Source organism: Oxyura jamaicensis, chromosome 2 (genome assembly GCF_011077185.1).
Source record: "Oxyura jamaicensis isolate SHBP4307 breed ruddy duck chromosome 2, BPBGC_Ojam_1.0, whole genome shotgun sequence".
NCBI classification, from domain to species: domain Eukaryota; kingdom Metazoa; phylum Chordata; class Aves; order Anseriformes; family Anatidae; genus Oxyura; species Oxyura jamaicensis.
In genome coordinates, this window is record NC_048894.1 from 64,464,652 (window position 1) to 64,481,672 (window position 17,021).

At 43.0% G+C, this 17,021-nt stretch overlaps 2 long non-coding RNA genes across 2 annotated transcripts; one reads left to right on the forward strand and one right to left on the reverse strand.

Moving 5' to 3' along the window:
• Nucleotides 1–4,159: 4,159 nt before the first annotated feature.
• Nucleotides 4,160–9,030, reverse strand: LOC118162821. Its single transcript, XR_004748650.1, has 2 exons — nucleotides 8,309–9,030; nucleotides 4,160–4,275 (listed from the first exon to the last, which is right to left on the reverse strand). It is a non-coding gene; the product is annotated as an uncharacterized LOC118162821 (long non-coding RNA).
• Nucleotides 9,031–15,606: 6,576 nt separating this feature from the next.
• LOC118161336 lies at nucleotides 15,607–16,706 on the forward strand. Its single transcript, XR_004747954.1, has 2 exons — nucleotides 15,607–15,819; nucleotides 16,512–16,706. It is a non-coding gene; the product is annotated as an uncharacterized LOC118161336 (long non-coding RNA).
• Nucleotides 16,707–17,021: the final 315 nt, after the last annotated feature.

Genomic DNA, 17,021 nt, shown 5'->3' on the forward strand with positions numbered 1-17,021 from the left:
AAAAAAAAAAAAAAAAAAAAACACACACAAAAGAAAACCTACCTTCGATCGCGCTCCCCCCCGCCTCCTCCCGGCCCCCGGGCCACCAGAACGGCCACGCAGCGCGGAGGATCCCGGAGGTTCGTCCCCTCCTCCCCCCCCTCCCTCCGTCTGTCTGTTCGTCCGTCCGTCTGACCCCACCGGGGCGTACCCCCCCGCGTCCCGCCGTGGTACTCACCCCTACGACCCCCAACTTTCCGTGCCGGCACCGAGCCCCTCCGCCTCCGCCAGTAGGCGGGGGAGGAAATCCGAGGGGGAGGCGCGTCGGGCTCGCCCCTTTTTTGGCCCGGGGGGGGTGATGCGGGGGTGGGGATGAGGACGGCCCCGGGCGGAGAAGGACAGGGAGGGAGGGGCTCTGAGCACCGAGAGGGGGGTGTCTTTCGGGGGGTTAGTGGGTTCCATGCTCCCTCCCTTCTTTTTTTATCCTTTTTTTTTTTGGGGGGGGGGGGGGGATAGGTGTTGGCAGCTTTTCAGAACCACTCAGGTTTTCCATCAGCCCCAGCACAAGCCACCCTCAGTGTATAAAACCCCAATGAAATAATTAATACCTCCTCCCACTCCCACACTTGCACTCACCTGGCCTCCAGATGCCCAGCAGCCTCTTTGCCTGGAAGTTTGTAGTGCCCAGACCAGCCCCTGCTGAGCACCGTTTCCAGAGAGCCCACAGTTTTGCAGGGCTCTTTCTTTTATAGCTCTTTCAAGCTATATTTGATCATGGGAGGCTTTCACAAGTGCTGCCTTTCACGCGGGAGAAACCAAGGTGGGAAGAGGCAGTCACTCACTGCAGAGCTGGGTACAGACATGAAACCAGAGTTTTTGGTCACAGTCTCAGCCTTTTTTCCTCTTGAGCTCCCTTCATCTCCACCTTGAAAACATGCGTGGCTTGCAGCAGTGGTGGGCTCCCTGCTGGAGGCACAAGCCAAGCAGATAATCCATCTGCAAAACGCCAGGCTAGTCTGCAGCTGGAGAGTAAGGCTGAGGTGATGTTCATTGCCATTGTTAATTAGAGATTCATGGGAGGATGGGACCCTCCAAAAGCATCCTTAGGAAAAATGCTCCATTCCACTGCCTCTTGTCATAGAAGAAAAAGATGAACTTTTTGAGAGGGGCTTTCCTCATCTTCCCCCTCTGGCTTTCAGAATTAGGGCTCTGACTTACTAAAGAACAGAATAGCCATTAGCCTGAGCACACTGATATGATGAATTTGACCCCCCAGGTGCTGATAGTTAAAATTAGTCCACCAGATCTGACCAGTCACAAACCTGAGCTCAAGTGACCTATGAAATTAGCTCTGGACCTCCACTTGGTGTCTTTAGCTGTCCTTCACCCATCTTGTTCCTTCCTGTTCTACCCATTGCCGGAAAGCTTCAGGTTGTTGTCACCATGTCATAAGGGAGAAAGAATCAGATGCTGCCCTTCCTTATAAGATGCCTGAGAACAATGACCCACCACAGCTGTTTCAGGTGCCCAAGCCACCCATCTCTTTGTAAGGTCCTGAGTTAGTTCAACACAGATGCTCTGACCTGCAAGATGGAATGACAGACAGCAGGAAAATGTGAAAGAAGTAAAACTGCATCCCATCCAGCAATGTGAAAATCCATCCCTCTTTTCTCACTGATATGTATAGAGGTATAACCACTGTCCTTCTTCTGCAGACAAGCACAAGTGTACTTCCAGAGCAACTCAGTGAGGTGGCAAAGAGAAGGCAGCTCCTTGATGGGGAGAAGAGGACAGTGGGGTCCTCATATTTATCAAATGGTGCCAGTTAGAACATTAAAAAGGCGATTTGGGTCAGAGGACACAACACAGAACTGAAAGTCTGGCCCCATGAGGTTGTTCCCACCATGGCCTGGAGGAGCGGCCAGAGAAGCAGTCATAAGCTGCTGCCACTCCTCAGCCTGCACACTCTGACTGAACAGGCGTAGGATCCAAAGAGTAGTCAACGGTTCATCTCAAGGGTGGCAGAAAATCTGCTCCCCAGAGCAGCCCTGGGAAAGTTTTGAAAAGACAGCATAACGGGCTGTTTGTTTCCTGGCTGTGTAAGCCACTTCATCTTTTTCTGTCTGTTTTTCCATCAGTAAAAAGGAAGTGCATACCCACTCAGCACAGCACTTTGGGAAAAGTACTATGTACGCTTGCTGGTAGGAGGCATGTAGTAATCTTCTCAAACCTGCAAATGACATATTTTTTTAAAAAAGTTTTCAGCAACATCTAAAGTGCAACATTAGTAAGCACGTTGAAAAAAAAACTTTCATGGCAGAATTTAGATACTTTTAAAAATCTCACCGAAAAGAAGCCCTACAGGATACAGATTCCTTTTAAATGACTGCAGGTATATCCAAATGGATAAGATTAAGGTTTTTTTCCTGCTAAAACTCCACTGAATTTTCAGGAGGGTACCTATTTTTAAACATCCTCTAGATTTACACTTGAAACCCCTACGCTCAGAAACTGGTATTCTGTAATGGCTCACAAGTATTTTATGCATAAATATATACACGCACACATTAGGCTCTCAAGAAACCATGATACATTAGGTACTTTTAAATAATTCATTGTTAAGCAACCTGTGATAAACTCTAGTTGAACAGTATATGATTTTGCTAGAATTCTTGGTATATATTTATTGCGAAGCACTGTGGTAAATTTAACTGTGATGAGCATCAAATGTGAAAATGTTATATTGTACATTACATCCCAATGCATGACAGAGAATCATTATTAAGGCTTCAGTGGATTTTTGAGGTAACTTCTGAAGTCCTGAAAAGGAAAGAAAAAAAGACTGAGCACCATTTATTTATAAAAGTTGAAATTTTCTCAGAGAAGGGAAATTCCATAAGCAGCCTTTACTGAATTAACATAAAGGGTTTGTTAAGAGAATTGCCATGTAATATCTTGTGCTCTGAGGCTCCTCATTCAGCCCAAATCAGCCAGAAGAACTGGAGGATCACGGCTTACCAGGTACAAGCTGGTGCTCGGAGCATTTCCAGGGCTGCACTCCTACAGCAAGGCCGGAGAGATAGGGCAGCATCTGCAGCTGCCAGGGGCAGTCATTTTTTCCACTTCTCTGCAGCAGTAACTGTCACCCCAGATACCTTCACCTTGCCTTTGTCAGCAGCAGCAAGGTGCTTTCCAGGGGGCAAGCATGGATGCCAGTAGGGGCCTGGCCACATGCTTTCTGCTCTGAGCACCTCCCTGCTCAGGACCTGGTAGCAGTGTTCCCTGTCTCCACTCCCAAAGGGGCATTGCTTTTCTGTTGCCCTGTAAATTGATTCAGTTCCTTCCCATTTGGACAAACTGGAATCATGCAGTGGAAAATATTCTGGTGAGGAATTTCAGCCCAATCTCACTTTCTACTTTGCCTGTGTACTGTAGCTGTATGTGATGGCCATCAAGAAATGGGGCAAGCCATCCAGCTCCAGCTTAATGAAGTGATACAGGGCATAATTTACTGAGAGCTTCAAACCTTATCAGGTATTATTAACCAGACATTTTCCCAGACATTCATTCAGCCGTCCTTCTTCCTTCCCAGCATACCAGGCCTCATATGTCTGGTCACAGAACCTGAGATCAGCCGCAGAGCGAAGCAGTTGCTGAGGAGGACACCTTCTTGCAGAGTCCCTGTGAGGTCTCTTTCAGTACCACAGGCTCTGTTGAGGCTGTAGCACCATGCTCAGGCCGTGTGTGAGACTCAGGCCTACCTGCAGAGGACCATGACAAGGCCAAGAGCAAGAGTCTCCTCCTCAGCATTCTGAAGGCCGGCTGTACACCCTGCCTAGTCAAACTCTCCATGATGGCAATGATGGAGCTCACTCAAGGCCCTGAGCACAGTCTTGTGTCCAAACACACGAGACAAGTTTAAGCTTGGGCTGGTGCTCTGAAGTTACTGTAGATGCATCCATGAAAAGCAAGTCCCAGAGCTTTTGGCTTTCCACTGAGAACTGCTTCTGTCTTTTCAGAAATATTTGTTTATCTGTAGCTCAGCAGGTTCTCTACATTTGCAGCCATTTTACTTCCTTCCAACCATGTATTTTTACTCTTAACTGAGCTAGACAGGTTTCTTGCCATCTCTGAAATTTTTCATAAAGTTGCTCACAGTTTCCACTGCATCTGCCTTCACATCAGCTTGCAGGTTTGCTCTGATCTTTCTTTTTTTTCAGTAGTTCTAGGTTCTGAACAGTTCATTTAAATCAAGTGTGGTTTGCCAGCATTTTTTTGCAAAGCCTTTTATTTTATCTATTAAAGAAACAGAAGGCATACACGCACTTAAGACACGTTCACCTTGCCAAGACGTTTACTATCGTAGTATGCTTTTTCTATACATCTGTCTATAAACATTTTAACATATCTGAATGACTGAAAAGCATTTCACTCTGTGGTTTCCTCTGAAAGTATTTTTGCCATTCAACGGCAGTCTAGCATTATGTTCGCCACAGATATGTATGAGAGAGTTCTTTTTAAATATCACATTCTGAGCACATAAAATTAGTTTATCAGCTCAAAGTTTGCAGGGTTGATGACATTTTATTATTTTCCTTACTTTCTTCCCTTTATACATTTTCTCTCATACACTCTCCAGTACATGTGAATAAAATAAAGCCATAAATATGGAAAAACCTTTGTATTGAAAATTACAAGCTAAAATTTCTGATTACTGAGATTTTTGCTTTGCCAAGCATACTGCAAGTAAGCACAGATCAAGAGTGAAGCTTCAAGTTCGTCTAGCCTTTTTTTCCTGACTGAAATGACATTCAAGTAATATAGAGTACTCACAATGATGCATCACAAGCCAGACACGTAGAACCTTTTATGAGCTATGGTATTTCTAATCATTTAAGTTCCACAAGTCCCCCTTAAATCCAAAGGACTACAGCAATAACTAAATGTACAGATTTTGCTTTGAGTGATCTTGATACCTTTCTTGCCTTGCTTTCTTTCTCTCCCTTTATAGGTCTCCTGAGAAATCAGTTTCTCCAGCTATGGTCAGTAAATTTGTTAAGTCTTTATATCTGCTTTTAAAAACAAAAAACAGCTAACAAATAACAGGCCCCAGTGCTAAGGAGCATAAAGTTTCAAAACATGCTTTAGCAAACAAATGCAAGTTGAAAACACAGCACTTGCTATCCTGCAGCTGTCCCAAAATTTCACAAAGCCAAAGCTGTAAGAACCCTAAATTTCATTCTCCAAAATACTATCACAGAAGCATGACTGCATCATATACCCCTTTTCACACGTGGATGAACCTGTGCAGCATAAAAGACAGAGGGAAAATGAGCAGATACAGCAACAATGATACAACTAGGATACCTAGTTCAAGGCTGGCTTGTCACTCTGCTAAGTTGTACTGAGAAAAATACCTGGTCTTGGTCACTTCGCTACTTCTGTCAGGGCTTCTTTGGGTCCAGTTGCATCCCTTTCAGGAGGTTGTGCTATAGGCTTGTCACATCCTGGCTGCAAAGCTCCTTTTCTCTAAGACGGGACAAAGCTTTTCAGGGACAAAGCTTTTAGAATAGAATAGGTTGGAAAAGACCTTAAGGTCATCAAGTCCAACCATCAACCTAACACTACCAAGTCCACCACTAAAACATTTTCCCAAATACTGCATCCACACATCTCTTAAATACCTCCAGGGATGGAGACCCCACCACTGCCCCAGGTAGCCCCTTCCAAGGCCTGGTCACCCTCGCTGTGAGGAAACCCTTCCTGACACCCAGCCCAAACCCCCCTGGTGAAGCTTGGGGCTGTCACCTCATGTCCTGTCACTTGTCACCCGAGCAAGGAGAGCAACATGCTGCTCCTGGTTTTAGCCTCCTGATAGGCAGCTGTGGAGAGTGGGGAGTTCTGCCCTCAGCCTCCTCCTCTCCTCTGGGCCAAGCAGCCCCAGGGCCCCCAGCCAATCCTCACACCTCTTGTTTTTTCCTCACCAGTTTTTGGTCCTCTTCTCTGCACACGCTCAAGCAACCCAAATTTTGTGTGGCAAAGGGCCCAAAACTGAACACAGCACTTGAGGTGGGGTCTCACCAGCACTGAGTACAGGAGGACAATCACTTCCCTAGTCCTTCTGACCATGAATTTCTGATGCAAACAGTACAATGTCTTAAAATGCAATGTCAAAATGTAGTCTTGGTTACAATAGGAAGCCTCAAATCTGCTCATCTATTGGCTTAAGATGTGCTACAACAGAAAAAACAGCACTTTTCTTCAGAGGTGAATCATTCCCCAAGCCCCTCTTTACAGCATGTGCTAAGGCCTTTCCTATGTCACAAAAATAGAACGTATATTGTGTTTTGACCAAATGGTGAAACAATCATACTGATGAATTAAATGTGAACACGTTAGTGGAGAGGAGAATCTGACACCGGTGCACAATTAGGCTTGCAGGTATGCTCATAGTATATCAAGAAATGGAAGTTAAGACATCAGATCCTCCCTGGGTTTGAACTGGCATAGCTCCACTGAGATATGTAAGTTAGATCATTGCTATCAAAATCCTTCTGGAGGTGGTAGGAGCAGCTGGATAGCCTGTGAAACCTCAAACGTGGCATGAAGGCACCTCATAACAGCACTGAGGTTGGCATGGGTGCCAAACACCCAGGTCAGTGCTTCACCTGAAGAAACCCATCATGGAGGCCAGGCCTGCTGAGATAAGAGGACCTAGCCAGGTGAGGAGGTTCCGGCACACAGATAGGGGAGGAAGTTACAAAGAAGAAACTCAGCTCCACGAAGGCTTTGGGCACCAGGGTACAGAGAAGGGGCAAAGAGTATGTAGCAGAGTATGAACTCCTCTCTGGAGAGGGGCATGCCTTGTGGTGCAATTCTTCCTGTGTGTATCTTCAGGAAAGGGTTTGTGTGCCTGTTAAGTCCTACTAATGCCAGCAAACATGCTTTCCAGGAAGAGAGAGCATATGCTTAAGTGCTCATTGTATCAAATTTTACAGGCATTATTTGTATGCACAAGTTATCCTGTTGGCTTAGTAGGACAACGTAACCATAGTAAGACTTTTAGGTATGCTATGGTCTCACCAATAAGCTTCAAACGGAGAAAAAAATAAAGTTCATATTACAGAGTCATAAAAGCTTATAGTTTTAACATAACCCATACACACACCTCCCACCCCACCCACCAACATCAGCCTTCATTTTGTACATCTGATCTTACGAAGAACTTGCACAATGTGACACTGAGATCAGTGGGGCTAACAAAACACACGTTGTGCCTTTTTGTTGAGTCAAAAGCATTGTGTGGTGAAATTAAGACCCTGTTCTGCAATGCTTGCTATGCATGATCTTATTATCAAGACTGTAGCGCCATTCTGATATAATGCTTAGAGATACTTCTCTAGTAAAAGCAAAAAAACAAGCCTGTGTACTACTTCTGTTGTTTCTTAAATAAAATACACAAAGCTGTAAAATCCATTCTAATTTTGTTACAAAACCAATCGCATTAAAAATGAAGCAGATGCCAAGAACATTTTAATCACACGGAAGTCAAGAGATGCAGAATTACTTCCCTGAATTGCTATGGATTGTATAGGAAAGAAAACAAGATAGCTTCAGTCTGGTTTATGGAGGCCAAACTCACGGCACCCACTGTACATTTCCTCTTCCCCCCCCCCCCCGCACATTTTGTTATTTTAAATGTCCTTTCCACTTACCCATTTAATTACTTCTTCATTCCACACACTCATTCCCAGGACTTATCTTGTTGCTGTTTGTTTTGTCTCTTTGTCCTGTTCTCTATCCACACTACTCTCCCAACTTCAAAGGGCCTTCTTTCTACCCGGGTTGAATAAGGATATATTTTTGCTCCACCTTATTTCCTCCCCATCTGAATGCATCTTTTGAGAAGGTGCAGGTTAGGAAGAAGGATTGAAGTTTCTTCCACCAACTTTTCTATCGTCTCACCCTGTCAGCTGACCATCTGGTACATGCCTCTTAGGCAGCTCACAATGGGAGCACAGAGAGGATATGGAAGTGCAAATAGCTATTCCTTGTTTTCAGATTTGGGACTTGCTGCCCAGTCCTGGTAATACTGAGGCCAAAGCAATTACTTAATATTGTGGAATGGACTGGATGCAGTCACACATACGCACACACAAATAAGTCAAAATGATGTTTCTGGAATTCTACTGCAGAAACACCATCCAGTTTCAGTTCTTGAGCTATAAAATAAAAGCGTGTTAGTCCGATTGATAAGAAACAGTGACTACAACCTAAACACTAAACTCTGGAAACACTCACATGAACCACATTAGTGCATGCTTCTTACCTAGATAAGAAATGCTTTGCAGGCTCAATCCAATGAGGTGGAACACTGAATATGGGATTATCTTTATTTGTGGGCAAAGTCCTCTAGACAAAACTGAACCATGAATCTTCATGTCTGAAGATAAAAGCATTATCTAGATTTTCTTCAGCAGTGGAAATGTTTTAGCAGTGTCACCTGAAGTTTCTGTTCCTTACCTCTGTCATCTTTTGCCGCTTTGTTGCCTCCAGGAAGCCAGTAAGAAGCAACTCCTTCAAAACAAAAAGAGAACTTCAGTTAAAAAGCTTCTGCAGAGGGGATAGGAATCACCATCTACTATTACTTAGGTACTGACAACCACACTAGCTCATCCCTACACACTAAGAAACATATTTTAAGAGAGTGCCAGAGAGCAGCAAGAGAAGGTCTTCTCCTCAAGGGAAGAGCTGAGGTGATTCCAGGGCCTTCCCCACACCATGTGAGTGAACCGAGCAGGACAGATCCTGAGATGGTAACCAGGTCCAACCAAGAGCCTACGTCACAAGCCAAAAGCATAGTGATAGGGCAGGTCTAAGGTCAAACCAGGAAGCCAGTCTATGGGTCAGGTCTAGTAAATTCCAGGCAGAGCTGTGATGATGAGGCAGAGCCAAGTTCAAACTAGGAGACCAATCTGCATACAAAGCTCAGGAGAAAAGGACTCCACAGCCAGGGACAGCTGAGCTAGAGACTAGCACTCCTCCAAAAAGCTCAGGCAGGGGCTGTTGGTTTCAGGCTAAGCTTAAAAGGGTTTCTGAGAGGTAGGTGGAGGTCACAGGTGAGGCTGGTCAGGGCATTAAGGCCTGTAAGTGGCCTTGAGGCCCCAGTAGAAGGAGTAAAAGAAGTTGCAAACCACACTTGTTTTCATATACATACTTGTACATCTGTATGTATGTATAACACATAATGTCATCATGTTAATACTCTGTTTCTTAAACACCTTCTCTTCATTTCCAAACACCTGGCATATGATTTTAGATCCTCTAAGGCTTGGACTAAAAATGTATCTGATGTCACAATTAAAGAAAAAGATTGAAAAGGTAAAGAAAGACACAGCTAAGGGATTGCAACTTTCAATTCAAGCTCCAAGCTTCAAATAATATATCCTGCATTCAAAATTATATCAAGGCCTACTTTAAAATCTCTTCAAGTACTTTTTATATTGCCTTGCTCCAAAGTATTATTATTCCAGAGACTCCTCTTGCACTTCCTGCATCCTTCCTACATTATTTCTTTTTATTTGCATTACTGCTTTCTAATTCTGCTGCTACCTGCTATGTTTACTTCTAGAACTATTTTCCTCAAATTAATTCTCCCTTTGATCTTTCCAGTCCATGGGGGTAACCTTTCCAAGCTTCTATGATTTGTGGTCTTCAGTAGCACCTGTAGTCTATCAAAGTTAAAAATCAACTGAAAAAATAATTCATGTGCTGTTTGCCTTCTCTCTGTTCTCACTAATGTGTATCTGACACCAGGCTGCACCCTGCACTGAATCCTGAAATGGCCTGAATTTTGACAAAAATTTGCTTTCCCAGAACTTGCCCTTGCCATTGGCTGAGTTGTTACAAACAGCCTACACGCAGACATGCATGCACACACACAGGATCAGGTTTGCAATGGTTGGGTTTCCTGGAACAAGGATTAGATCCTAATGATCCTGAAGCAAGACCTTTTGGGGCTGCTGAAAACAATATATTAAATATAAATCAATTACTTTCATTACAGACTTCCTCTACCTCATGTCCCAACTTAATTTGTTTTTCTCTGTATTTACAGTCTGTTTTTAAGTCAGAATTATTCCTGGCCAAATCATCTGAAACAATTTTTCTTAAACATTTAATTTTTCAAATGTTCCCATACAAATGCAAATCCTTTAATAGAGTTGAAATATTGTATTTATTTTTTCCTCTTCACTGCAGGCTTGTGTAATTAAATTTTAATTTAGTTTGTGTTGGAATCTTCTAATATTTAAAATCCCATCCATGTCCTAGCATCACCTCCACCAATGGCACAGGTGGAAGTCAGCTGGATTTCAAGTCTGTGGATAAATATCTTCTACTCATTTTTCCTTTTTTGATGTAATTAAGTGCACTAGTGTCCCACATGAAACACATATGTCCACACAACGCCTTCTGACAGCAGAAGGCGTTGTGTGGACACTCCCCAAGCTGCTCCACTGCATGTGGACTAGTTTAGACTGCCTTTGTCAGCAGTCTAAGTTGAATGAGTTAATTCTGTAAATAAGCAAATAGCATATGTAAACATATGTCCATCTGCTGGCAGGTCAGTGGGAATGGTGACCTCTGGCACAGGGCAATAATGAATACCTGGGTTGGCAACATCTTCAACCAGCAGAGATAACTGCAAAGCAAACATGCATTTGTCACCTACCTCAACTAAAACCAGGAAAGCAAGAATACTGCAAGAGCTGTGTTAAGCTTTGGAAAGATAAATGGGGGTGGCAAAGAAGAACTGTGCAGGGTATTGCATATGAGAGTTACAAGACTTGGTGAGCAATTGCACAGGGCAATTCCCTCTGGGTTGTTCTGGAAAATGCATATGTGTGGAGCCAGAAAAACAGCAAACCATCCTGGATTGCACAGATGACTCAATACAACTTCAAAAACTATACAGAAGAATTCATCGAGGGTGATTCATGACCATTGGCAGAAAGGAATTATCCAGGGAGAGGAGAAGGGCAGTTTCACTTTCTGAAGCAACGTCAGAGAAAATGAACCAGACTCATACTGAACGCCAGCCACCAGGAGCACCTATCATGCTCTGAACTGTAGATATTGGCTGTTGCTCAGCATGCATAACCAAAATGCTTTAGAAACTACAGAGCAACCTGCTGAAGAGATGCAGCAAGGGCTCCTCTTCACACTACAGAAGCATGGTCTTGCTGGTGGAGAGGAGACTAAAGCTGAGAAGAGGGAAAAAACAAAAAACAAACAAAAAAAAAACTTGATGAAAAGAGTAAAAAGAGCACCATTCTTATACATTTATAAACTGGTAGCTTCTTGTATCTTTTTCCATCTCTACAGTTACAGATGAGCTGCCAGGATCCAGCCCTCATCTGTTTCTGAAGTGTAAACCGGCATTTAGTTGCTAATAGTGCACAGTAACTCCACACATTAGTGTGGAACAGGAAATGAAAAACGCCTTTTCTAAGTAATAATGGCAATTTTAGGTAGATGGAACATTAACAGTGGATACCAAGATGGAAGCTGGCCACCCCATAGCTTTTCAGCAGCAGTTTTGGTCTTTGCAAGCTTTTCACAGGCTGATAATGATTCAGAATGATTCTATGATCCTAAGAAGAGTCTACTTTTGTCTGGGATTACAAAAATCAATTGCACAACTTGTACATAACATAAATATTTTCTGTGTGGATAGCCCGTTCAGCTGGCTGACCTTTATTCCAGGTTATAACATCCAGCATGTCACAGAAAGCTCTCTCCAGCTTTATGGTACTGTTTATCAGAAGACCATTTCCACTTTTAAACCAAAATTTCTTTCTCAAAGGAGAATAGATTATTTTTCTCCTCACAGACAAAGTTAGTTTCCTCAGGGAAGGTTTAGGTGTTGGTAATGTGTCCCAGGCCCTCTTGGTCTTGTAAGCCACCTCAAGACCTACACTCAACACCCATGTCACTTGTAGCCTAGCACCTTTTGTCTACACAAAGTGGATCTTGAGTTGTAACTACCTTTCAATCTTTCCTTCAGTGCAGAAAAGACATACAATTGGTAGAAATTAGAGTTCTGCCAATATTAGAACTCCTTTCTGTTGGAAAAGCCTTCTTAATCAAAACAAGCGTTTTATACACAAATACCACACCACAGCAGAAGAGTGGGTTTGCTAGCTGTCCATAAATCTGCATTGCAGCCTGATGGAATAACAGAGACAACCCAGAGCAATCTGAAAGCTATCCAGTTTCATGTAGAGGGAATTGCCTAACTTGGTACCACAAAGTGAGAAGAGCAATTTCTAGATTTGAGGATGATGTAAGCATTAGGACTAGGACATCCACACCACCAGGCAATGCTGAGTTGCTGTACTTGTCCCCTTTGCTTTCTCCTTTCTTATTGTTCTTGGGGCCACCAGCAGTTGGCATAAATCAAAGAAGCCTTCAGTCTTCACTGGAGATTGGGAAAACAGTTTTGTTCACAGTGGACTTGTGGACAATAATTTAAGGAATTCCCTTTACCACTTCCACCCCCAGAATGGTGCCTTGTGCTGATCTACTGCAGCCAGAGACTTGGGACACGGCACTTAGTAACTCCACAGCGAATCAGACATCTTACACAATGATTCGACTGAAGGAAGCATTCCTCTTCAGCTGAGACACTGTTAAGTCATGGATCTGCACAGAAAGCTTTCCAAACCATCATTCATCCAACAGGCCAGACCAGCTGTTAATATTTAAAGAGCATTAGAATTTACTAAGTGTCTCTCAAATACCTGTGGGATTTAAATGTTCCCTGTGAGGGCCACTTGATAGACTAACTGTGATTTTGGCCATGCTATATATAGGTCTGCTTCATCTCCCCCTAGAGTATTTCCTGTTGCATGGCAAAGAAAAAAGAGCAAAAAGATAGTTTGTTGTGGAAAGTCACACATACACATGATTCACATACATTTTAAATAACATATATCTCTATGTGTACTTAGGCACAAAAACCTGAACAGAAAGCAATTCTCAGACTGTAAAGTTCAGCACTATGTAGGCAGGAAACCCTACAAGAAATACTGCCTACTCTGCTTTGGCTCAGTCCTGAGCAGTGAGTACAGCAGACCAACTTCATGTTACTTTGCTCTGGGGGAAGCCACAGCATGCACAGCATGTGGCTGGAGGTGGCACTCCAAAAGAGCAGGGTCAGGTGTGTTTTGATCACAGCTCATCCCAAGCAAGAGTCTACTGGTCTGGTCCTCCTGCCAGCTGCTCACTACCCCTTCTCTGCAAGGCATATAATCACACTTTCTGGTCTACCAGAACAGTTCCATCTACAGTAATTTCCTAATGCAGGTTCTGTCAAAAGATCTGTGGTTTGTGGTTTCTTTTGGGGGATATATATATATATAAAGGTCAGGCAAATCTGTACCCCCACCAAGTCAGACCATTTTTGCAAACAGAGGAGTAGCTAGAAGTGCTATTCTGCCAGCAGATCTGAGGGGTTAGCAACCTAAGACAGGATCTGATGCAGCCAGAACATTGTGTCTACACTATTAATGAGCTCCTGTTCAATATTTCTTTTTCACCGTATTGCTCAAGGCATGGTACCAAAGCCTTAGTAATGGTGCCTTTTAAACCCTGTGGAGGAGACACGATTACTAATATCTACAACACCCACCACTGTAGTATCACAAATACCCATTTGTTCATTAATTTTAAATGCCCACTTTGATTTTATTTATTTATTTATTTTCAGAATCTTTAGCATTAGCATCATTTAGCCCTTTGTTTGATCAGGGAACAACTTAGGTTGACTTTTATTACAAACATAAGCATCAGCAGATGAGGTATGGAATGTAGGATATAAGAAATATACTTTTTAAAATAAGCTGTCAAAACCTGACTAGCGTCATATGGGAATTAGAGTAGAACCATGAACAAAATTTTATTTTCCAGGGCGAGGCATGGCTCTGACAGTCTGTAGTCTCCCTCCTTGATCCTTCTTCTCATGTAATACACGTTTGTTGATTTCTATGTCAAACAAAGCGGGGGAAAAAAAACAGATCTGCTCCAGAAGAGATCCATCCTGCACCTTCAGCAGAGCCCTCAGGGAAAAATCATATGTGGTCATCCAATTAAAGGCACAAATCTAATCTCTGAGAGGATTTTGCTGCACATGCAACCTTAATTCTAATAGTACTCAAATACTAGGAATTTGATTTTTTAAAACATTAATAAAAGAAAAAAATACAATGATATAATTATTTCCTTTTGTTATAAAAGCACCCTGAAAGCCCAGAAATGTATTTTTGTTGTCTCTCAAAGCCACAGAGGAACCTGCACAATGGGTTTGAAGATGTCTGCCACTTGAGCTAAAGGACACCTTCCACTGGTGTCTGACCATTGCCTTATATATCTGCCAGGATCTGTGTGTGTGAGAGAGAGAAACTTTGCTTGTGAGTTTCAGTGCTATCCACCAGAAAGTATGAACCAAAAAATAGGTGCTGCAAGAGGCCCGTGCTCTTCTAGTTTTCCTTCCCAAGCTTCTAAAAGGTGTCTGAGCCCATGGGGGTCCCTCTGTAAAAAAAGTCAGTTTTCTGCATCATCTCATCCTGACCCCTTTCTTTCCCCTTTCCCACTGACAGACTGATTTTCCAGTCAGCCCCACATTGTTGGATCAAGGGTGATTCTTCTCTCCCAGACCCCTTTCTCACTGTCCTTTCCCACTGGGTGGGCACCATCTCCTTAAGAAGCCTGCAATCTTACTACCTCTTAGCTTCATATATCCCCTTAAAACCTGTCTCCCAGTCTCCTCTTCCAGGACTTCTCTCTCCAAAGCGCTTGTCTGCTGGCATGTGGATGGATTATCAGTGTTGGAGAGAAGAGGGCTCTGAAGAGTTTGGTAATTTTCTCTGTCCAAAAAAGCCTGCAGCAGGAACTACAGAAGCAGACTGCTTTTGTCCCTTTTGCCTCAGGCCTCAGTGGGATCCCCTGTTGGCTGTGTCCATACAATCATCTTAACCTCATCTCAGACACCTTAAGTATTTTAGCATGTCAGCTGCACAAATAAAAAGTCTCTAGCTTGCATACAGCTCACATGATACAGGGTTTGAGCTCTGGAATGGCAGGCAAGACACTGGGGCTAGAGACCTGGCATTTACACTACAGTAAAAATAGCCACAGCTATCTTTGTCCTTCTAACCCTAATAAACTGCTATAAACCAAGTATTGAGTATCAGTTGTCTGCTCATACTTACATTAGATGTAGAATAATCTGCTCTAAAGGATGTGTAATCTAATTAGACATTAATGGAAGTGCTACAGCTCAAACTATTGTCTTAGCATATATCCTACCATTGGACATACTCAGTGAATGTTAATAGCTTGCTCTGCAAGGTCGTTTACATAGGGTTCTGAATAACCCCTGAGGTTTCCCCATGAGCAAAAGCTGAGAACCTTGGAGAAAGTACTAATGAGGCCCCACCTGAACCAAAGAGATCCCACACACTTCCTTAATTTGTGATTTTTTTTTTTTTTTTTTTTTTTTAAAAAAGCCACTCAGATTCTCTGCATTCACCTTTCTTTTCACCACAGCAGCTGAGCTAGGGAAACAGTTCAGGCAGTGTAGGACTTCCCTTCCCGACCAGAGGTATGTTCTCCCTGCAGGTGTGGCTCAGCAGAGCTCAGGAGCCAACCAAATAAGCTGTGCTGGGATCTGCACTCTTGTTTCTGGAGCTGACAGCAGCAAAAAAGCATCAGGAGCATGGGAAGCTGAGACACAGGAGAGAAAGCAGCAGCAAAGGCTCTGGGCTACTGGAGGCTGAAGTAAGAACCTGTGACAAAGGTGGAAATTATCCACTGGGGACAAGACTGGGGAGGAAAAAAAGTCAAAGCTCCAGTGCAAAGAGCTTCAAAACTGTTGGCAACCACTGGCCTCAAGACATTGGCAGCTTACAGCAATTAATGTATTCCATGACCTCATGGTTTTACACTTCAAATGCAGATTAATAACACTCGTTCAAACAAAGAATGATATCATCTGCATAAAATCTTTCCCAGTGTCATAGAGTATTATCTGGCTGATTATTGTTGGTCCACTGGGTTAGCAATGGTGTTTCAACTTCTATTTTGCTTTCTGTTTTAAATAAGTCCTTCCATCTTCCCTTCAAGCCAGTTTTGCAATAATTCTCCTAATGGAGGAGGGACTTTGCATCCAAATCTTTAAATCATCTCCACCCTCTCCTCATGTCTCCTCTCTCTGTTCCTTTCACACATTTAACAGTTCTCCTCAAACCTACTTCAGCAAAGTCTCCATTGTGGCTAATTGGGTTGATGATTAGCTATTGCACTGAGGTAAACTTGTGCAGTTGTTGCTGAAGCAATTTAGTTTGGGCATAGAATCTTGACCAATGCTGTCAGATCTTATAGGCCTCTCCTTCTTGTGCTAGAGGACACAATTTCTTTACCTCCTACAGCTTACTATCTTGAGTAACTACCTGCCCTTCCCTTTCCTACAGCTACCTTCTGCAGAGGGCCTGTGTGTTTTCAGAGTTCATCCTACAAACAACCATCTGGGGGCAGGTTGTGAGCCTGTGGGACCTTTTCTTGAGATAAAACAGCCATTGCATTTCTATGTACCAGTCTGCAGCACACTCTAGCCCTGCATTTTTTGGTACCATGATCTTATTAAAGATAAGTAATCTCCAGAGATACTAAGGTAAAGGAAACAAGAGAATATTCCTTTGGATAGCAAAAATCTCTCATATACTCATATACAACCAATGTCAACCTCTTGAATTTTGGAGAAACATGGTCTTCTCTCAGCTTTTTCACAAAGCTTCCATTAGAGACCAGTTGGGTTCACATGCATGTGATGAGGAGAATATACCCAATGGCAGTTAAAAAAGTGAACAGGTGAAACAAATTCTAAAGACTTTTTTGCTTTGTCTTTTCATTTTTCAATCGGTTTCTATTTTGAAACATGCAACTAAGAACATGTTGTGCAATCTGAAACAGTAGGTAGGATT